Source organism: Mastomys coucha, unplaced genomic scaffold, assembly GCF_008632895.1.
Source record: "Mastomys coucha isolate ucsf_1 unplaced genomic scaffold, UCSF_Mcou_1 pScaffold20, whole genome shotgun sequence".
NCBI lineage: Eukaryota > Metazoa > Chordata > Mammalia > Rodentia > Muridae > Mastomys > Mastomys coucha.
Genome location: NW_022196903.1, coordinates 57,443,205 through 57,466,540, shown reverse-complemented (window position 1 = coordinate 57,466,540; position 23,336 = coordinate 57,443,205). Strand labels below are relative to the sequence as shown.

The 23,336-nt window shown below is 38.5% G+C and overlaps 1 non-coding gene across 1 annotated transcript; it reads left to right on the top strand.

The window, feature by feature from the left end:
• The first annotated feature begins 832 nt into the window (after positions 1-832).
• On the top strand, positions 833-976 carry LOC116100149. Its single transcript, XR_004122496.1, has one exon. It is a non-coding gene; the product is annotated as a small nucleolar RNA SNORA48 (small nucleolar RNA).
• Positions 977-23,336: the final 22,360 nt, after the last annotated feature.

The following is a 23,336-nucleotide window of genomic DNA, read 5'->3' as shown; positions in this document are numbered from 1 at the left end:
TATAAACATTTAAAAATAATCAAAGTGGTAATATATGTTAAATAAAAATTGAGGATCTGGAGAGATAGCTTATCAGTCAAGAGCACTGGTTGCTTCTCTAGAGAACCTGGGTAAGATTTATAAACCCACATGGTGGCTCACAACCACCTTTGACTACTATTTTAGGTGATCTGATGTCCTCTTCTGGAGTCTGAGAGTATGAGGCATACAGACAAACACAAAGGCATTCACAGATTCAATATACATGAAGTCTTGTCTTATTTCACTTCTTAAAAGGCAGCATTTATTACTGAGAATACTATGTATTCATAAAATGTGAAAAGCAGGTTGTAATTTTCATTTATTTACTAGTGATAAAGAAATACTCACTTTATACATATCAAGATATGTCACATCTTAAAATTATTCAATACTTCAAGGTATTGACTTTCCTATTAATAAGTTTCATGTACCAAGTATTGAGACAATGATGCAATATTAAGTTATGTCTATTGTTGCATTTTTTATTTGATGAGCAAAACATGAGTCATGTGCTTACATAAAATTTTTACACAGAATAATATATTTAAAGATATTTGTGTTCTCTCTCCTTAGCTAGAATTTATTCTAAGCAGGAACAAACCAGGCAGGCATTTCCCATTTCAGGTCCACACTCTGAAGCTCTCTTTGCAGCTGATAATTTGCTAGTTAATGTAATCATGGTCTTCAGCCCTTCTAATACAAGGGGCATAAGGCTGATTTGTGTGATTTTTCTTTTGTGATGGCCCGTTGAAACTCTCTTCAATATTAAGAACCAAAAGATGTTTGTTGTTATTTTAAAGAGTTAAAGGGACACCCTTGGCAATGGACAAGGAGACACCTTCTTGTTGGAGGTATTCTTATATCAGACAGGGTCAGAGCAGATGGCAGGCCTTTGTTCATTCAAGCTTGATGACTGGCTTGGTGGCCAAGGCTATTTTATCCCTAAAACACATAAAAAATCAAATCAAATCAAGTCTAGGCAGTGCAGTGTAAGAAGAAGACAGAGACCCATTTTTAACCATGCCATGCACCTCAAGCAGGGAAAAAATGCCCACAGACCTGCCCACTGCCCCAGAGCACAAGTGAGCCATAGACACCCATTTCCTGCCATACTACATAGCATAGACTGAGGATGACATCCAGGGCCCCACCAGCCAGTTCAAAGCTGGAACTACCACAATGTGCTTGTATGTGATGGACAGATGGGAAAGAAAGAGAAATGACATAACTTGAGCATTACAAAGAGAGACAGAACTGGAGACTGGTGGGTGGAGAGGAGTAGCCTGTTGTGAATGACCACCACTGCCACTCCATAAGTCTTGGTGAGGTCCCAGACAAAGCTGCCATTGAGGGCCATGTCTGAATTCATGACCATGCACCAGCAGATATCAGTGTCATACATACCTCATATTACCACTAGAGAACATGAGGATATCCCTGGTTGGGGCAGCCTCCATGGACCAGATGTTTGTCCAGGGGATGTTCAGAACTGGCACTGCCCCTCACTGGCTGGAGAACTCTGGAGAGCTGGCCATATGTTTCACTGGCAGGAGCACTTTGGCTGAGCAACACAGTGGAGCTGACTCTGATTGCAATGTCTTGGAGAGATGACCCTGCCTCCTGCTGGTGGTGGCCTTGTTTGGCTTAGCTGGAGCAGTGCTAGGGTGTTTGCCTGGTGCTGAAGACAAGGGGATGAGGGAGAGCTGACAGGCAGTCTAACTCAGCTACCACCAGGGCCATATCCAGCTCTCTGAGTTGGCCCACCCCAAAATATATATCATCTGTGAAATGTTAGGGTGTATGAAAGGGCCAGTCCTGCTGATCCAAAGCTATAGGATCTCCATGACACAGGGCAACAGCAGGACAACTAGAAGTCTGCGTAAGGTTCCAATAGTGGTGGTATAACATAAGCCAGAGACCTTTAACCAGACCAAAGACTCATTGCAAAGAACAGCTGCAAGTTAATATGTGTAGATAGAGAAATATACTGTGGACAAACTGACATACTACAGCTTCCACAATAAGATGTTTTTCTATCCTTTATTTTTTTCTTTTGGTTTGTTTGTGTATTTTTTTTTTTTATTTTGGGGGTAAGGTTGCAAGAGCACGGAGTGGGTATAAGTTGCTGACGTCCAACAAATCTTACTCTGATGAGATTTCTCACATTTCCTCCAAGAACCAAAAAGCCATCATAGAAAGAGCAGCACAGCTAGCCATCAAAATTGTCATCCAACCCCAGGCTATGCAGGAAAGAAAATGAATAGATAGTTTGTGTGCCTATTTAAATTGTGTTTAAATAAAACTACACAAACACACACATACTCAAACACACACACACACACACACATACACACACAGCTTTAAAAATAAAGGAGTTAAAGGGAAATAAATCTAGATGTAAGAAGACACAAATAGACCTGAGAGCAACTAGTTGCTGACATGCAAAGAATTTGTATAGTATATTTAGAATCATTCAAAGCAAGATAAACACTCTATTATTTTCTACCAAAAATACATCTGCTGAAGATTATAGTTAAGCTTACATAGCTTGTGAAGTAATCATTGCCAGTGTCCTAGATAACGTAGTCAGGTTGGCTTGTTCTTTGCATTCAAAAGTACAAATTCCACTTTTGGTAAATTCTACTATTAAAGTGTTCAGAAAATAAAACACTGTGGCCATGGTTATGGAAAATGTCTGGAAGCTCTAAGTCTCTAGGGACACAAAATCACATTCATCTGGAAATTGAGGAATATTGATCTTAGTAGGCCTGGTCCAGAGAAAGTAGAAGTTGCATCTTCATGGAATCATAAAAGCTGTTGTTACCATGTTAACAACTTTGAGTGTGGCCCCTGGATGATGAAAGTGAGATAGTAATAATATCTGGCAGCCAGTCAGCTACTTACTTTTAGTTACTGAGCACATTTCCTTCTTATATTTCAACAGTTTTAAAAATTGTAATGCAAAGAAGTAAGCTTAATACTTGTTACTCTGTCATGGCCTGAAACAGGAAGAAATCAAGGACTTTTGATTCATCAATGAGAGCAATTAGTTAAACATTAATTATAACTACCAGCAATGTTTTTTTCCATATGTATAAACCTTCTCATTGACCTTTTAATTTCTTCCTGTAAATAGATGTAGGCTACTTGTATTGGTTTATATTTTGTCAACGACACAAAGTAAAGTCATTTGGGAACAGGATAGCTTGATTAATGGATTTCCTCCATCAAACTGCCTATAAGCTTATCTATGGGAATATTTTATTGATATAATTGATGCCTGAGGGCCTAAACCACAACTGGTGGTATCACCTCTCAACAGGGATTCCTAGGTGGTAGAAGAAAACAGGCTGAGCAAGTAGAAGGCAAAGAAAACCTGTAGGCAGCATTCCTCCATGGCCTCTGCATCATGTTCTGCCTCCAGCTTTTGCCTTGCTTCATCTCCTGCCTTGGCTACCCTCAGTGGTGAATTGTGATGAAGAAAGGTCATCAAAATGAATATGTGCTCACTACATTGCCTTTTTTCAGTGTTTTAACTCAGTAATAAACACTAATCAAGCCATTAGTCTTAGCATGTTTCATGTATAGATATGATGCCTAGAAATAAGTTCATTAGTCTTTCTCTAATCTGATCATTGAAAATATATTGTAGGCATGTTGAAAGGCAAGAGCTAGCCTCCTGGATGAGGCAAATACTCTGATACCTCCACTGACAGATAGTCAACATTACCTGAATAAGGATTTACTAAACTTGACAAGCTTCAGACCACTTTCAGAGCAAAACAGTTATAAACAAGCTTCATAAAATAATCTTAAGAGCTTCTAAATTGATATTTAAGCTTATGACTAACAATGGCAATGATTTGAGGCTATATCTGTGTAGTGGTTTCATAGTTAGGATTTCTTTTATGATAAAAAACATGTCCAAAAGAAAGTTGGGTAAGAAAGAGTCCATAGGTCTTAATTTTCTACACAACAGACCATTATCCAGAGAAGTCATGGCAAGAACTCATGGCAGTCACCCGGAGGCAAAAAATAAAGCAGACATCCCAGGGGAAAAAACACACACCCTACGTACTGGCATATTCCATATAACTTGTTCAGCTTGTTTTCTATATACAACCCAGGACCACTAATCTAGGGCTGGCATCATGTACAGTGTTTTCAATTCTGCTATATCGCAATTTATGGAAAAAACATATTAACTATATTGCACATAGATCAATCTCATGGGACCCTTTTCTAAATTGATTTTAAATGATTTAAATAATCTTTTAAAATGATTCTAGTGTATCTCAAGTTGACAAAGAAAGAAAGAAAAATAGAAAGAAACAAAGAAGAAAATTGTACCATTGTTAGTTTGACACATCAATACATTAGTATTAAACCATAACATTTCCTTTCCGTTCCATTCCCAAGATTATATATTAATGTCAACATTCCATAAAAAACATATTCTGACTTTACATAATCCAATAATCTTTGAAAGTTCAATCACTTTAATGCTACCAAACTTTCTTTCAAAGTTCAAACTTACTCTAAAATACTCAAAGACTATCTAAAATTACAGGCTCCCTAAAATTCCAAAGCATTACAAAAATTTTTAAGTCTTTTTACAATTTAGAGTGAGAGTGTCTTACCTGTAGGCTTATGTAAAACCAAGTATTAGTTACAATCTTCTAATTTCTAAAACGAAGATGCAAAGCACAGTTACAATCATATCAAGGCAAAGCAAAAGTCTGATGCTGTAAAGTCTTGTGCCAGGCTTCTGTGACTCTCAACCTCCTTGGCTCCAAATGGCTTAAGTTACTCCACCTCTTTGGCTCTGCAAATACAACACACAAAATTTGTCTCATAGGCTCTGGCCATAAGGTTTTTCCTGTTCTTAGTAGTTCTCCAATGACAATGTCATCTCCAAAATGTTGGGGTCTCCACAGAAACTGGGCTACATCTTTAACTGTAACCTTTTCTGAGCTTTTGTCAGGGATTCTTACCTTGCTACATTGTGCCAAGACTCAGCTTCTCTCCAAGACCTCTTAAATCTTGGAGCTGCTATTGAAAGCTGCACCTTTACGAATGCCCTTTTCTGTTTTCTTACAGTGCCAAGCTTCAGCTTTTCCCCATGACCGTTTCGTGCCTTCTACACCAGTACCACCTAGGAAACTTACATATTATCAATTTTGGTTCTTAGTGCAAATAACAGTTTTGGCCCTCTCTGGACTGCAGGTTCTGTGAACTGGCCCCAAGGAAACAATTTACAGAAGATTTTGCCTTGGTAATAATTATGGTCTCTTCTTAATTACTGTTGATTTTATAGTTCCAGCCAGCTAGTACTGATTATCTCAGCAAAGCATCAGTTTCACAATAGTAGTTCTGGCCTCTTTGTCAATCAGAGATGATTACTTAGCCTCAGCCAATCAGAACCACAGATTCTTAATTCACAATATTAAATGCCCTTGTAGAGTCTTTAAGGGAATCTGATACTTGGCTGTGAAACTTCCCAAAAAAGACTCTGTTTTCTGCACAGCTCTCATCATTGTACCTGATGTTCTCACAAGAGCTTGTTAAGCTCTGAATAGTCAGTGGCTTTTCTAGCCCAATGTTCCAAAGTCTTTCAATAATCCTCTGAAAAAATATGATCCTATCTACTAAGTAATATTTCACAAGTCTTCTACTAATTTCTGTGCTAAATTTTATTACTTTGATAAAGACCATCACAAGGAACTTGTGGGGAAAAGTAATCATTTGGTTTTCTGGCTACAATATGTCACGGAGTAAGCAAGGCAAGAACTTGATAAGTATCTTGAATGAACTGAAGCAGAGACCATGGAGAAGTGATCCTGGCTTACTCCTCATGGCTTCTTCAGCCTGTTTTCTTATAAAACTCATCACCAGCTGATTCTTCCCACTTAACCACTAACCAAGAAAATACCCTATGAGATTTATATAAACCTCAACCTTATAGAGGCATTTTCCCAATTGAATTTTCCTCTTCCCAAATGACTAACTTGTGGCAAGTGGACAAACCAACTTAACCATGGCAAGTTGTTCTGCAATCTGAAGTCAACAACTAAGACATACAACTAAAATAACCAGTTTGTCTCATCTAAAAAAGTATTTTTAAATATTAATTTGTTAGCACTCAATTGAAGTGTCTTTATTGTCATTTGGTAATAGGTCCAGCCTACATAAGTAGATAAGGTTTTCTAGGCAGAGAACACATTCATAAGGATCTTGCTGAATACAGGGGACCCATGTCTGAATGAATATGAGGGAAGGCCTAGAATAAGGTCTCACAGTTGAGAAACATTACTTCCTATGTGGATCTGTACTGCTGTGGGATGCAGAGAATTTAGAATGGCTTCAGTATAGAAGCTTACTCTGTTAGATGGCATTGTCAGTACTAATATCATGATAGAAATATTATGTTGTGGTTGTATTGTCTGTAAATAAAAACTAGCATTTTGATCAACATTAAAGTTTAACACAGCCGGGCGGTGGTGGTGCACAACTTTAATCCCAGCACTTGGGAGGCAGAGGCAGGTGGATTTCTGAGTTCGAGGCCAGCCTGGTCTACAGAGTGAGTTTCAGGACAGCCAGAGCTATACAGAGAAACCCTGTCTGGAAAAAGCAACTCCCCCAAAAAAAACCAAACAAAAACAAACAAACCAACAAAAGCTTAATATAGCAACTTAACAGGAAATGAAATAGGTGTAAGAAAACTCCCATGATATGCCAGAAATTTAATTGAATTCTAAAACAAAACAAAACAAAAATCTCAGCATATTTAAAGAAAAAGTATAAATTTACCAAATGTATAATGAATCATTAACAATGCATAGCATACAGTCAGAAGTTTCTAGACATGGGATGAAAGAGGAAAATATAGTCTATAATTGAGATAAAATGAAGGAGAAGTAAACACACATGCCTACAAATTATGGCATGCTGTACTCAGCAGTGATTTTCCAAGATAAAACCAGAAAGGAAAGGCAATATTTCATACCAACATTTTAAGAATTGTCTTTTTACATTTTTTTTCAAGAGATAACATGCTCAAAGAGATTGTACATATTATAGAGAGCCCAGAAACTTTAAATACAAAATAATGATTTAATCATCCAATCCACATAAATTTAGTGTGGATCAAGATGAATACAAAGGTACATTTTAGCAAGTATTTAAATGAATCATATTATCAATCATATAAAAACTCACTCATAAAGTAGGTTTAGAAATCATTCTTGGTTTATTTCAATATAACATAAGTCTAATAAATATGACAAGACAGCTTCAAGATAATTAAGGTGACATGTAATCATGTACAAAGAATCTGTTCTAGGATATTAGCAACTAAAATGGGCTTGGTTCAGACACTTGTAGCCCTGGTTCCCCAGACAGAGATTATTAAAAACATATGACCAATTTGGAAAAAGAATAAAATTTTAACAATGCACACCAGAGATATAAAAAAGTGATGACTTCTTATGCAAGTTGTGGTTTTGTACATTTCAAGGTATGTTCATAATTTTTTATTCAGTCTTTTTTAATATTCTTTTTTAAAATTTTATAAATTAATTTATTTTTACACTCCATATTCCATTCCCCACCCCCATCCACCTTCCAACTGCTCCACATTCCACGTCTCCTCTCCACCCATGTCTCCATGTGGATGCCCCCACCCTCCACCCCATTTGACCTCAAAGTTCCCTGGGGCCTCCAGGCTCTTGAGGGTTAGGTGCATCATCTCTCAATGAACAAAGACACAGACGTCCTCTACTGTATGTGTGTTGGGGGCCTCATATCAGCTGGTTAATGATGTCTGTTTGGTGGTCCAGTGTTTGAGAGATCTTGGGGGTCTAGATTAACTGAGACTGCTGGTCCTCCTACAGGATTGCCCTTCTCCTCAGCTTCTTTCAGCCTTTGCTAATTCAACAACAAAGGTCAGCTGCTTCTGTCCATTGGTTGGGTACAAATATCTGCATCTGACTCTTTCTACTGCTTGTTGGGTCTTTCATGCTAGGTCCCTTTGTGTGAATGCTCCACAGCCTCTATAATAGTGTGAGGCCTTGAGACCTCCCTTTGAGCTGGATCCAACTTAGGCCTTTTATTGGACTTTATTTTTCTCAGACTTTTCTCCATTTCCACCCCTGTAATTCTTTGAGACAGGAACAATTATAGGTCAGAGATGTGACTATGGGATGGCAACCCCATCCCTCACTTGATGCTCTATCTTCCTGCTGGAGGTGGGCTCTATAAGTTCCCTTTCTCTACTATCAGGCATTTCATCTGAGGTCCCTCCCTTTAACTTCTGAGAGTCCCTTACCTCCTAGGTCCCTGGTACATTCTGGAGTGTCCCCCCAACCTCCTATTTTCTGAGGTTGCCTGTTTCCATTCTTTCTCCTGACCCTCAGGGCTTTAGTCCTTTTCCCTCCCCCAATACAAGATCATATTCCCCTCTTCCCCCCACTCTACCCCTCCCATCCACTTTCCCTCCTAGGTTCCTCCCTCCATCCCCACTTGAGATTACTTTCTTCTCTTTTCCAAGTGGGACTGAGGCATCGTCACTTAGGCACTTCAGTTTTTTGACCTTTTAGAGTTCTCTGGACTGCATCTTGGGTATCCTCCACTTTTTTTTCTAATATCCACTTATTAGTGGGTACATACCATGCACTTCATTTGGAATGTGTGTTACCTCACTCAGGATGATATTTTCTAGTTCAGTCCAATTGCCTGCAAAACTCAGGATGTCCTAGTTAATAGCTGAGTAGAATTTCATTGTGTAAATGAACCACAGTTTCTGTACCCATTCTTCTGTCATGGGAGATCTAGGTTAATTCCAGCTTCTGGCTATCACAAATAAGGCTGCTATGAAAGTAGTAGAACATGTTCCCCTGTGGAATGGTGGGTCAACTTTTGGGTATATTCCCAAGAGATACATGGTATAACTGGTTCTTTAGGTAGATTATTTCCAGTTTTCTGAGGAACCTCCAGATTGATTTCCAGAGTAGATGAACCAAACTGCAATCCCATCAGCAATGGAGGAGTGTTCCTCTTTCTCCACATCCTGGATTTCTCCACATTGTGGATTCATAGAACAAGTTAGGTAGTGTTCCCTCCATTTCTATTTTATGGAATAGTTTGAGGAAAATTGGTATTAGGTCTTGTTTGACTGTCTGGCAGAATTCTGCACTAAATCCATCTGGTCCTGGGTATTTTTAGGTTGGAAGTTTTTTAATGACTTCTATTTCCTTGTGAGATATGGGCCTGTTTAGATAGTTTATCTACTCGATTTAACTTTGATATATGGTACCTTTCTATGAAACCACCCATTTCATCTAGATTTTCCAGTTTTGTTGTGTATAGATTTATAGTAGTATCTTATTATTTTTTGAATTTCTTTCATTTCTTTTGTTATAGATATAACATAAATCTTTTCATTTCTGATTTTGTTAATTGGAATACTGCCTCTGGGCCTTTTAATTAGTTCTGCTAGGAATTTGTCTATCTTGTTGACTTTCTCAAAGAACCAGCTTTTGGTTTTGTTGATTTTTGTATTGTTTTCTTTGTTTCTATTTAGTTGATTTTGGCCCTGAGTTTGACCATTTCCTGCCTTCTACTCTACTTGGGTAAGTTTGCTTCCTTTTGTTCTAGAGCTCTCAGGTGTGCTGTTGTTAGTGTAAGATCTCTCCACTCTTTTTGTTTGTTTGTTTTTTTGTTTTTTGAGAAAGGGTTTCTCTCTGTAGCCATGGCTGTCCTGGAACTCACTCTGTAGACCAGGCTAGCCTCAAACCTAGAAATCTGCCTACCTCTGCCTCCCAAGTGCTGGGATTAAAGGCGTGCACCACCACCGCCCAGCTATATCTCTCCACTCTTTACCAGGCCACTTAGTGCTATGAACTTTCCTCCTATCACTGCTTTCATTGTGTTCCATGAGTTTAGGTATGATGTGCCAACATTTTCATTAAATTCCAGGAAGTCTTTAATTTCTTTCTTATTTCTTCCCTGACCAAGTTGTCTTTGAGTAGAGGATTGTTCAGTATCCATGTGTATGTGGGCTTTCTGTTGTTTTTGCTGTTATTGAAGACTAGCCTTAGGACATGATTATATGATAAGATGTATGGTATTATTTCAATCTTCTTGTATCTGTTGAGGGTTGTTTTGTGACCAATTATATGGTCGATTTGGGAGAAGGTACCATGAGGTCCTGAGAAGGAGGTGTATTCTTTTGTTTTAGGGTGAAATGTTCTGTAGATATCTATTAAATCCATGAGGTTCATAACCTCTCTTAGTTTCACTGTGTCCCTGTTTAGTTTCTGTTTCAATGACCTGTCCACTGGTGAGAGTGGGGTGTTGAAATCTCCTACTATTATTGTATAGGTTTCAATGTGTGTTTTGAATTTTAGTAAAATTCCTTTTATTAATTTGTGTGCCCTTTCATTTGGGGCATAGATGTTCAGAATTGAGACTTTCTCTTTGTGGATTTTCCCCTGGATGAATATTAAGTGTCCTTCTTCATCATGCTTGATAACTTTTGGTTGAAAGTCTATTTTGTTGGATATTAGGATGGCAATTCCTGCTTGTTTCCTGGGACTATTTACTTGGAAGATCTTTTTCCATTCTTTTACTCTGAGATAGTGTCTGTCTTTGTTATTGAGGTGTGTTTCTTGTATGCAGCAAAATGCTGAATCTTGTTTGAGTATCCAGTCTGTTAGTTTATGCCTTTTTATAGTGAGTTGAGTCCATTAATATTGAGAGATATTAAAGAGAGATGATCGTTGGTTCCTGATACATTTGTTTTTGTAGGTAGCTTTATGTGCTTGTGGCTCCCTACTTTTGACTTTGTTCTGAGATGCTTAATATCTTGTTCTGTATCTTGAAGGTACAGGTATCTTCCTTGTGTTGGAGTTTTCCTTCCAGCATCCTCTGTAGGGCTGGGTTGGTAGATAGATACTGTTTGAATTTGGTTTTGTCCTGGAATATTTTGGTTTCTTCATCTATGTTGATTGAGAATTTTGTATAGTAGCCTAGACTGGCATTTGTGCTCTCTTAGAGTTTGTATGACCTTAGCTTTCATAGTCTCTGTTGAGAAGTCTGGTGTAATTCTGATAGGTCTGCCTTTGAATGTTACTTGGCCTTTTTCCCTTGCAGCTTTTAATATTCTTTCTTTGCTCTGTGCATTTAGTGCTTTGATAATTTTATGATGAGAAAATTTCCTTTTCTCATCATATTTATTTGGTGTTCTAGAGGCTTCTTGTACCTTTATGTCTCCATCTATTTCTTTAGGTTGGAGAAGTTTTCTTCTGTGATTTTGTTGAAGAGATTTTTTAGGTCCTTTGTGCTGGGAATCTTTGGTTCTCCTCTATTCCAATTCTTTTTAGATTTGGTCTTTTCATTGTATCTTGAATTTCCTGGATGCTTTGGGTTATGAATTTTTTATGTTTTGAATTTTCATTGTCAGTTGTGTCAGTCTCTTCTACCATATTTTCTATACCTGAGATTCTCTCTTCTATGCATTGTATTCTGTTGGCAATACATCTGTAATTCCTGACTTCTTTCCTAGGTTTTCCATTTCTGGTTTTGCCTCCATTTGTGTTTTACTTATTGTTTCTACTTCTACTTTTAGGTCTTGGATCACTTTATTCAATTCCTTCACCTGTTTACCTGTGTTTTCCGCTATTTCTTTCAATTAGTTATTGATATCCACCTTAAAGTACTCTATTTTCTTCATGAGATATGATTTTAGGACAGATTCCTGATTTTCACTGTGCTAGTGTATTCAAGGCTGGCCTTGGTGGGAAAACTGTGTTCTGATAATGCCCACATATTTTGGCTTCCGTTGCCTATGGTCTTGTGCTTGCTTTTTGCCATCTGGATATCTCTAGTGTTTGTTGGTCTCAATGATCCATGATTGTATGGACTCTGCTTCTTTTGTCCCTGGGTTGCTTCAGGTCTCCTGGTAAGCCAGTAGTCCTGTGTATATGTGACCACTTTTGAGGCCTTACAAATGAGGGCTCTTCAGAGGAGCAGAGAAGTTGCTTATCCTGGAAGTCCTTCAGACAACTGCTCTGAATGCAGCATGTCCTCAAATGCTCTGAGTGCAGTGGGTCCTCAACTTCTCTGAATGCAACTGGTCCTCTAGGATGGATAAGGATTTGGAGTCTTTACAGGAGCAGACCAACTATGGGTCTACCCCAGAAGCAAGGACTAGGCAGAAGTGGTGAAAGGGACAGAAGGGGAGTGGTATTTGGGAGGATGGGGTTTTGGTGGCTGATGGGTCCAGAGTCCACCAGGCTCCCAGGAGCAGCTCCAGGACTGTTGGGGGAGTGGGGTGGTGTTCTTACCAACTGCTTTGAGTGCAGCAGGTACTCTAGGGATGGATCAAGATATAGAGTCTTCACAGGAGCAGACCAACTAGAGGTCTACCCTAGCAGCAAGAACCTGGCGGAAGGGCATATGTTCATAATTTAAAAATCAACCAATGTAGTTATTACATTAATGAAGTAATGGAAAACCTGTAAATTAGCCTCAATCATGCAGAAAAGGGCCATGAATCTATTACTTATTCTTTGTTTAGCAATTCATCAGACTGTAGTAAAAGAATTTTCTCAATCTAAGTTAAAGGAAATGTCAGAGCCTTGGAGATACTATGATACCCATTGGCGGGTAATTGGACTATTCGTACCAGCATCCTGAAAATAATCTAAAAACCAAAAATTATCAGCCATGCTAGTGGTCCAAATCGTCACGAGAACCCCCTAGTTGCTACCCAGCAGACTCTGGACCTGCTGTGGAAAGCAACCCACCCTGGTACCAAGGATTTTTCAGCTGGAAGAGCCCGGAATAACTGGGAAACGAAGAGTTGATTTCGAGGGAGGGGCAACCAATGTCAGAAGTCCTAAGACTTATGTCAGCTGGGAGTCGTCACTGTAAACCCTGTAGTTCCCAGAGAAGGCTGGCCAGGCCATATCTGGAAAGCTGGAGGTCCTCCCTTGACTGATCCTACCAATTAATATGCCAGACTAGTAAATAGAAAATATGAAACTGAATTGGTAGGTGTAGGCCTGAGCAGAGGCTAGCCCCACATGATAGACCAGGCAGGGCATGGCTCATGTGGTAGAAGTTTGCATGACCCAAGGTGCATGGGGTGGCTCCAGCTCTTCTGCTGCAACTTGGTGGTTGTGGCTTCAGTAGCAGCAGCTACTGTGGTGAACGCCTGCGATTCTTGATTTTCGCAGCCACCAACTGTGAGGGGGGCTGCCAACTCGATTACTCACAGCAGCCTTGGTTGCCAATGCTGTGACTGATCCACGTGGTGATCATGATCTCTGCCTTTCCCCACTGCAGGGCAGTGCAGAGACTTCTGTCAGAACCGCCAATTCCCGGGCTTCAGCACCAAAAGATGTGTTAGAATGGTGGGTCATGTCAGAACATACCACACTAGGCTCAAACAGTTCCATGTGTAAGAGGTTTAATTGAGAGGGAGAGAGGGGGCAGTAGCAGAAAGAGAGGAGGGAGAGAGAGAGAGATGGAGGAATGTTCCCCGTATATATACAGGTTCTGACATAATAGCCATAGGTAAAAGTAGGAGGTGAGCCCAATGGATTCTGGGAATATGGCAGCTGTTGCCCTGGCAACAGGTCTGTGAGACCCACTCATGTGACACCATGTGACATCACAGGCTTTGTAGGCCCTGATGTTAACAGTATGCATGGGTTTAAAATAATCAAAATAATATTGCTTAACAATTCTGAGCCAAATATCTGAAGTTGTAATAGTTCTGCCTTCCTTGGCACTTGTAGGGCATTCCATGCTCTTCATAAGTTTATGGTGGGTTAAAAGGACATCCCATAGCCTGAAACTGTCTATCTCCAATCTGGCCTTGTTTAGACATAGCATTCTTCCTGAGCATGCTTGTTTTCATGAGACTGTATCCCTACAGGAGGGTTAGAGATGTTCTATGTCCAGGGCCAGGCACATCATGTGACTTCACCTTAAATAATTAATCACTAGCAACTCTATTTCCATTTTACAGTATACTTAATGAAACTTAGAATTAGGCCTTCAGTATACACACTTTGCAACACATTAAAAATCTGAAAAGTCTATACCTCACATGCTATTGTCAATGGAATATTACATATTCTCTGTCTGATAAGAAACAAGAAAAGACTATGTGCCTATGCCCAGAAAGGAAAAAGAGAAACATTCCATTGGATGACCTAGACTCTTAGAAGATGCTAATTGCAACAAAGTATAAAGATCATCATTGTAACTTTGGGAGAAAAAGAAATAAAGTACATAGGTCCTGTAAGATGGGAAAGGAGTTCAATGGCTGTTAGGAGTAAAAATAAAGCTTAAAAACATGGTATTATATGTGATAGGCAGAGACAACAAACAGACAGATCAACAGTGGGAATATTAAATACTTTAATATAAATGTACCATCATTGTAAAAGTACATCTCTTTCATATTGAAAGGGCGTCTGAGTCCCTGGTACTTTCCTTTTTTCCATTTTGAATGTGATTCAAATGTTTCATCTCTGTCCCTTGCTCCCAACATAATATGTTGCTGTGCCCCAAACCCCTAACTTAACAGCTAAATAGAATCTGCAACAATAGGAGTCCACATAAATATTATCTTTCAACAAGTTCTTTGCTTAGCTATCATAACAGTGGACAAGACTTGACTTGCTAGGTTAGCTCAAGGGTTCCAAATCTATTAGTGTTTTCCTTTGCTATGTTGGGTATTCAGACATTTCTATAATTGCTTTGTGAATTTTAGAAAAACATTGTCAGTGTCTATATAAAGAACTTCATTATTAATTACTGTTATTGCATTAAGTTTACACTAGTATCTAAAGTAATGAATTTTAAAACTTTAAGCTATAAATGTTCCCCCTCTCTCTTTTTCAGGTTTCCCAAACAGTTATTGGTAGCTTACAAAGGGATATGAAAGTCTGTATTGATTTTTCAATAAAATTTTGTCCCTGCTTTTCTGTAAAGGTATAATCTGACGGTGATTAATCTTAACTATAGGATTTTTCTGATACTTAGAACATGAGATAGATAGTTAGATCTTCAAACTATTATTTTCAATTCATGATTAGCACTATTGGAAGCCAGACTCACAATTGTGCAGTACAAAGGAATTTATAAACATTGCATCTGAGGATGATCTTATCTGACATCAATGGGACGGGAGGGAGGCTTGATGCCCCAGCAGAAGTGGATGTTAGAGGAGTGAGGTGGGAATGAGTGAATGGTTGGAGGAGCACCCTCATTAGAGGCAAAGGAGAGGGGACATGGGATGAAGGGGTTTGTGGAGGGGTAACCTGGAAGTGGATATCATTTAAAATGTAAATGAATAAAATGATTTTTAAAAGTTGTATCTCTTACTTTTGCATTTCAGAAGTAACTGATGGAGTCAACTGTGGAGAGGAGACTAATTTTGCTTCATGGTTTCCATTTATCACAGTGGAAAGGAACTTCAGTGTAGCCCAGTACATATGAGCAAAGACTGAACATAACAAGGTGACAGTAAAAAGGATGGCAAGAACTAGATTCCAGTGTATGGCATTTAAAGTCCCACCTAACTAAAATACCTCCTGTCAGCTATGTCATAGCTCTTGAAGGTTCCATGGGTTTTCAAAGTAGCAGCACCAGTTGGGGTATAAATTCCCCAATCAGGAGCCATTGGGGTGAGCCTTTCGGGTTATCTCACATTCAAACCAAGACTCCAAAGAAATGAAAATCTATTTTACAGACTGTTTCTGTAGATGTCAGAACAAGCACATATAGAGAATACATATAGATTGATACAGTAAAGGTATTTATTGTAGTTGGTAGAAGTCATAGCTGGATAGAACTGTTGGCCACTTCCCTTCTTTGGAAGCTTGCAGAGGGCATTCTAGCCCATGAAAACCCATGCTCAGGGAGGAGTCGTTTAGGTCAGTTCCAGCTTCTAAAGTGCATCATATCTTCAACAAGGAGGAATTACCTTCCAAGCAAGTATTAACAATAGGCTTCCTGTTTAGACATCCATAACCAACAATTCAAAATAAGGTGCCTCACATCTGATGTTGGGGATTTTCGTATGTTCTTTATCTCTTGGAGGAAGTACTGCCAGCCCAGAGAGAAAATTTTTATTTAAATTATATATGTATATTATAACAGACTTAGGTGCATTATGAGTTTTTGAAATGGCTAATATTATAATTTTTTTGACTTTTTCAGGTATCCTTACTGTAATCTTACCCTTCTGCCTTCCATCCTTCCCTCTCTTTCTTTCTTTTTTTCTCTTTCTTTCTTTCTTTTTTTCTTTTGTATTTATCTTCCCCCTTCCAGAATTAGTATCCCATCTCTCCAATTTTCCCCTTTAGACCACCCTCTGTAACTCCTGACTCCTCCACCCCAGCAATGGTTCCATTTACTTTCTTTCTTTCTATAGTTACTCCAGGATACTTACTTACATCTAAAAATTGGAGCTGGAAAGCCTCAGAAGAGGAAGGACACACAGTGTATGTTTTTCTGGGTCTGGCTTACCTCACTCAGTATGATCTTTTCTAGTTCCTTCATTTACCTGCAAAGTACATGGCTTCCTTTCTTTTTATTACAATTTTTCCTACACATTCTACTTTCTTTGAGTCTACTGTGAATTAGACTGAATCCATGATTTATTTCACTGTGTATTGTTGGTTTATAGAAAAAAATCTTGATTTGTGCAAGCTGATTTTGTTTCTTATTACATTATTAAATATGCTTATCCATTCTAGGAATGTTATGATATGATTTTGCCAATCACTAAAGTATATTGTAGGGCAGTGGTCTGTTCAGGCAACTTAGACTCAGTCAAGTAATTAGCTTTGAGCCCTGGAGCCCTAGTGGGCAGTTTCTGCCTTTGGGAGGGGGGGTTGAGGGGGGTGGGAAAGGTAGGAATTCAGCTATAGCTCCTGAGTCTTTGGCTCCTGGTTCAGTCACAACCTCTCACAGCTGCTTCTGCAGGCTCTATCAGGCAGACAATGCCCCAAGCTGGACCCTATCCCCAGTCATCTGACCACAGCCAGGCATGCCTCGCCCACAAAAAACAGATAGCTACGCCCCATAATTATATGCGGTTTGCCCCCTCCTCTCTCCTGCTCTTTCTTCCTCTTTGGCTCTTTGTCTTCTCTCTTGTTCTCTTGTTCTCTTGTTCTTTGTCTCTTCTCTTGCTCTTTGTCTCCCCTCTTGCTTCCTTTCTCTTGTTCTCTGTCTCCTCTCTTGTCTTCTACCTCTCTTCCTCCTCTTTGTTCTCTTCTCCTGCCTTCTTGCTCTCTTGCTTTCTTTTCTTTCCTTTCTCTCTCTCTCTCCTTCTCTTCTCCTCTCCTTCCTCTTCTTTCTGTCTCTCTACATGACTGGCCTATTTTCTGTTTCCTATAGTAAAATATCTCATTTATACATTGCCTCCTTTTTGAGTAACATGCCCTACCACAGGCCACAGCACCACAGAGAGAGAGAGCTTCAGTCTGCAGCAGTAGGACACACAGCCCCACACTATACTATCATGTCATCTGTAAATAAGTATAGTTTGACTTCCTTTTCTCTATTTGTATCTCTTTAGTTTCTCTCTCTGGTCCTATTACACCACCTAATGTTTCAAGCACAAAATATAAAAAGTATGAGTGTGGTAGACATTCCTATCTCATTCTGGACTTGAGTAGGATTGCTTAAAAATTTCTCTATTTGTGATGATGTTGACCTGCTCCTTCGGAATAACCTTATAAGCTTCTATTAGGAGAGAAACAACCAACATTCCTATCCACCTCTGGCACCTATTTACCCCTGCAATGACCACCATGGAAGTATAGCTCTAAGGGTACAGTAGTGGCATGCATATCTTTTGGTAACTAACAATAGGGAAAAGATGCTCTCTACAAAAATTTAGAGGCACCTGAGAAATACTGAAGTCAGGAGAAAGAATCTTCCCCATAGAAATAGTATATTGGCTCTACAGTGCTAAATGGCTATTCCTGTAAGCATACATATAAGCATCATTATATAGATTAGGGATAGGTAAGTATATACATATACACACAAGAGTTGTTGTATATACATATACAACAATTACTGAAAAAGCAGCCAATAATTTGAAAAGGTCAAAGATTTATATAAGAGGGTGTTTAAGGGGAGGAAAGGGGTAATAGAAAGGAAGAAAAAGAAAGGAATGAAGGAAGTAAGAAAAAAGAAAGATGTTCTTAAAAGACATAATGTGTTGTAGAATAGTGATCATACTGCAAATTGTGAGATGGTATACAGAAAACAAAAAACAAAACATGACAAAACAAACAAAAACAAACTGTTTCTCATTGTGGTGTGGTCCAGCCTTAAGATACACCTGTAATTTAAGAGATTTCTGTTTATTGTAAATAAGATTAAATAAATTCAGCCATAGGTCAAGAGGCAGAGCAAGCAACCATTTAACAGGGAGTGAACATAGTAAACTAACCTAGAGAGTAAGAGAAGTAGATAGAGAGATTCACAGAAAGTAGAAGGGAGAGATATTCAGTTATTGTTTTTAAGACAATGTGGAGAAGTAAAGGGAACTCTTTCTTGTGATTACTCTATGTCTATTTGATTAGGACCATGTGAAAATCTTGATACCAAGGCCTGACCAGGTGGATCATGTTGAGCAAAATGCTTGAATGTGTTATACACAGTGTTCTGGGTAAAGGTATAGAGAAATGTGTGACTCTATGGTAGACACCACTAGAAACTTGTAATGATCTATCAGGACATAACCAAATCTATCCCCCCTTGTTGATATTAGTCTGTTTCTCTTCCCTGGGATAAGCCAGTTTACAAGCCTGATATGTTCTTTCCAATATTGAGCCTGAGAATAATATTATTGTTTGTTTGTTTTTATTTTGCTGTTTTCTTCTTTATATTTTTACTGAGATGGGATATCCAACATAGCCTTAGAATCTCTTCAATATGAGAAATCAAAGGAAGATTCAAGAACACATAGAGGGTATAAGTAAGAATTTAAATAGATTCACTATGCAAACTGTAGTAATTTGAATACCAAAATGAGTAATCACTACAAAAATGGGTTATAATTCACTAGCTGGTATTGAAGTCCATCAACCTTATGAAGAAGGATAAATATAGAAGTATATAAATAATTAAGGGGACACTTTCAAGAATAAATGGTCAATAGATTTTTAGCAAGTTTAGGAAAATTCCCTATATATAATCTGAACAAAAGCATCTACAGATGCCTTTTTGTAAGACTAGCATTTGAGCTATGGACTTTGCCCTAGGCAAGATTTTATCCCTGAGCTACATAGTTATTTCTTTAATCATTTAAGTTTTCAAAGGAGCCTCTTTAAATTTCTTAGGATGGCCAAAAATTTACAAGAAGCTAAGGCTTGTAATTGCTAGGACTGCCTGTCTTAGAGTCTTCTTGCCATAGCCTCTTGAGTAGCTATGATTTATTACAGATGAGTTCTACTAAAGTGTCTTCTCACAAATTTCTATACTGTCTAGAAAGAAAAGTAGTAAAAAAAATTACCTAGTATATTCTTCACATGTAGTATAGAGAAGGCACCTTTCCCTGAGGTAGATGCAGCTATAGCACTCATTCCATATGGCTTTCTTACAGAAAGCCCTTGGTGTTTACAAGTTTAGCTTCTGCTTTTTGACTATATTTGTAACAAAAAAGTAGAAAAATGGTGTGATATAATGTCTGAAGCCAGAAACAGTAGAGAAATGGTAATGTTACAAGGCCAGAAAAAAAATGTGATTGAAAAGTCCTCTGGTAGTTTCCAGTTCCTGGGTTTTTTGTTGTTGATGTTTTTTTTTTTTTTTTTTTTTTTTTTTTTTTTTTGGTTTTTCAAGACAGGGTTTCTCTATATAGCCCTGGCTGTCCTGGAACTCACTCTGTAGACCAGGCTGGCCTCGAACTCAGAAATCCGCCTGCCTCTGCCTCCCAAGTGCTGGGATTAAAGACATGCGCCACCACTGCCCGGCTGTTGTTGATGTTTTTGTTTTTGTTTTGTTGTTGTTGTTGTTTTATTCACTTTGTATCCTGGTAAATTTTCCCACTCCATGTCCCTCTCTCCCACAGTTCCTTTCATCATTTCTCCTCGTCTCCTTGGAGTGGGTGGAGGCTTCTCCTGATTATCCCCCCACCATGACACATCATGTCTTTGTGAGGCTTAGTACATCATCTCCCACTGAGGCAAGACAAGGGTTCCCAGCTAGAAGACCATATTGCACAGACAGAAAGCAGCTTGAGGAATAGCCCCTGCTCCTGTTTTCCAGTTCTTCAGGACCCACATGAAGCTAATTCAGCTCCTGAATGGAACCTCTCAAAGGAAAGCCATGCTAGATTCCCATCCACAAGCCTAACAGAGTATCATTAATAGTGTCAAGGATTGTTGTTCCTCCATGGATAGTTCTCTAGTTGGGCCAGTTACTGCTTGGCCAATCACACAGTCTCTGCTCCACCCCCGCATCCCTGCAATTCTTGTGAAAAGAATAAATTTTTGGTCAAAATTTTGTGGATGAGTTGGTATCCCTATTGCTCCACTGGGGTTCCCCTCTGACAACAGGAGATATATAATTCAGGTTCTATATCCTCACTACTGTGAGATTCAAGAAAGGTCACCACTCTATTGATCATTGTTAGGCTTCCCTATCCAAGGTGTGATACATCTTCAAGATGCCCCTATCACCACTGCAAGTTGCAGATTTCTATTCATTCTCATGTCTATGTGGCCATTTCTCCTGTCTCTCCCTACACATGATCCTGAAACACCCCATTCCCCTCCACATTTCCAGTTTCTACCCAGTTCCCTCCCTCCATCTACCTCCTATGAGTATCCACCCCCCCTTACATGACTAAATGAGAACATACAACAGAAGAATCTCAGATGGCCAAGAAGCAGTTAAAGAAATGTAAATATACAATATCATTATCCATCAGGAAAATCCAAATAAAAAAGACTCAGAGTTTATATCTTATACGCACCAAAATGGCTAAGATCAAAACTCAAGTTATACCACATTTAGATGAAGATGTGGAGCAAAGGAGCCATGTCACCATTGCTTGTGGGAGTGCAAACATGTACAGCTACGTTGGAAATCCATTTGGAAATTCATTTGACAGTTTCTCAGAAACCGGGAATAGTTTTAATTCAGGACTCAGCTATACTACTTTTATGCATATACCCAAAAGATGCTCACCATCCCACAAAGGCACTTGCTCAATTATGTTCACAATAGCTTTATTCACAATATCCAGAAAGTGGAAATAACATAGATGACCCTCAACTACAGAATGAATAAAGAAAATGTGGTACATCTACACAATAAAATACTATTCTGCTATTAAAAACAAAGACATCATGGAGTTTTAAGGCTAATGCATGAAACTTGATAATATCATCCTGAGTGAGGAAACCAAGCCCTCAAAGGACATGCATTGTATGTATTCACTTATACGTGGATATTAACTATAAAATATAGGATACCCATGCTACATACCACAAACCAGAATAAATTAAACAAGGAGGATGTTCCAAGACTGGGTTATAGTTTCTTTTAATAGCAGGCCTTCTGGCAGCTGTCTTAGCTTGCCTCACCGCTAGGTTTTGATATGTGGAAGTACTAGGGTGCTGACCACTCTAAGAGACCAGATTCTGAAACAAGTTATAACTCACTCACCCCATAGCTCTTTCTCTGAGACCAGGTGTTTAAAGCTCTGCTTGGGTTTTATACCTCTAAATTCATGGATCATTCATGCTTCTTGTCTATGCTCCTTGTCTCTAGGCTATCTCAGATTAGATCATATGGTAGGTGTAAAATTTCTTGGCTCTGATAATAAGAAAGTCAAAGAGTTCCATTTGTTGGATATCTTATCTATGCCTTATTGCCACCATGTTGTAAAAACACACAACCTCTCTCTCTGTCTCCCTGTTTCTCTTTCTGTCTCTCTCTCCCTCTCTCTGTCTCTTTCTCTGTGGCTCTCTCTCTGTTTCTCTCTGTCTCTCCCTCCCTCGATGTCTTACCTATCCACTTTGTAAGTGGAAATAGATTATTTTTCATAATGTTCATTCTGAGTAAGATTCTCTTCCCTAACTCCTCCAAGATCCTCTCTATTCACCCAAATCTACATCCTTTCTTGTTCTCCCTCTGACTCGACTATCTATCTTCACAAGACTGGCAGCTAAAAATGTCAAGATTAAAATAAGATAACACAAACAAATTAACTTGAATAGAACAAAGCAAAAAAAAATGAGCAGAGAAAAGGAACCAAAGAAAAAGCATAAGAGACACATACAGACACAGAGACACATACATTTGCAGACAAAGAAATACCGTGAAGATAACAAATCAGAAACCATAATATATAAGCAAAAGTCCTGTTGGGTTAAAAAAAAAGATTACCAGACAAAACATTAGGATGAAGCACCTGTCCTAGTTTTATAAAGAAGCCCAGTATTCCCTTGAAGGCCTGCTATGCTATATCTGTGTTCATTATCAGATGTTTTCTTTCCACTGGGGCTTAATGATGGGCTCCAAGATCTTTCTCCCAACATACCTCACTCCTAAAGGGTAATTATGCATCAGATTCTTCCCAGAAGAAGTTTGTTGTACCCTTTTCCAAACTTCCATAGCTACAAGCTGACAGTTGTCTTATTTCTCTGCTTTAATTCTACTAAAAGCAATAGGTTTTAAGGGACTATAATAGGATGGGAGCGAATGAAAGGGAGGGAGGAAGAGGGATACAAAAATATTACATAATTCAATAGTTAGAAAGATACAGCATATAAGAAAATACCTTATTGTATTCTTGTAAATTTTTCACTAAATTTAAAATTAAATTCTCTAAATTAAAAAAAAATACAAAACTATGAAGATAAGAAGTGTTGCAACATAGTTACTACCTCACTATAATATTATCAGAGACTGATCTCCTACTGCTCCAGCTCATATCAAGTTGCCCAAGAATTCAGAAGCTTCAGCTTTGCCTTCCATCACTATTTTCTGAGCAGTTGTTCAAGCAATCCCTTGGACTAAATTTTAGATGACAATTTATAACACTTAGTTAATGTTTTATACCTTCCAATGGAATAATTCAATGTTTTGATATTCTTAATTTTATTTCTTATCTCATATATGTGTAATGCAGTTACATCATTTCTCTCACTTCTCTTCTCACTCCTTTCGAAATTGATGTCTTCTTTTTTTATTTATTGTTATTTATTATTGTTTTACATACACATAAATAAATATATAAATTAGGAGGCATATCCTTAGAAAAACATTGATTC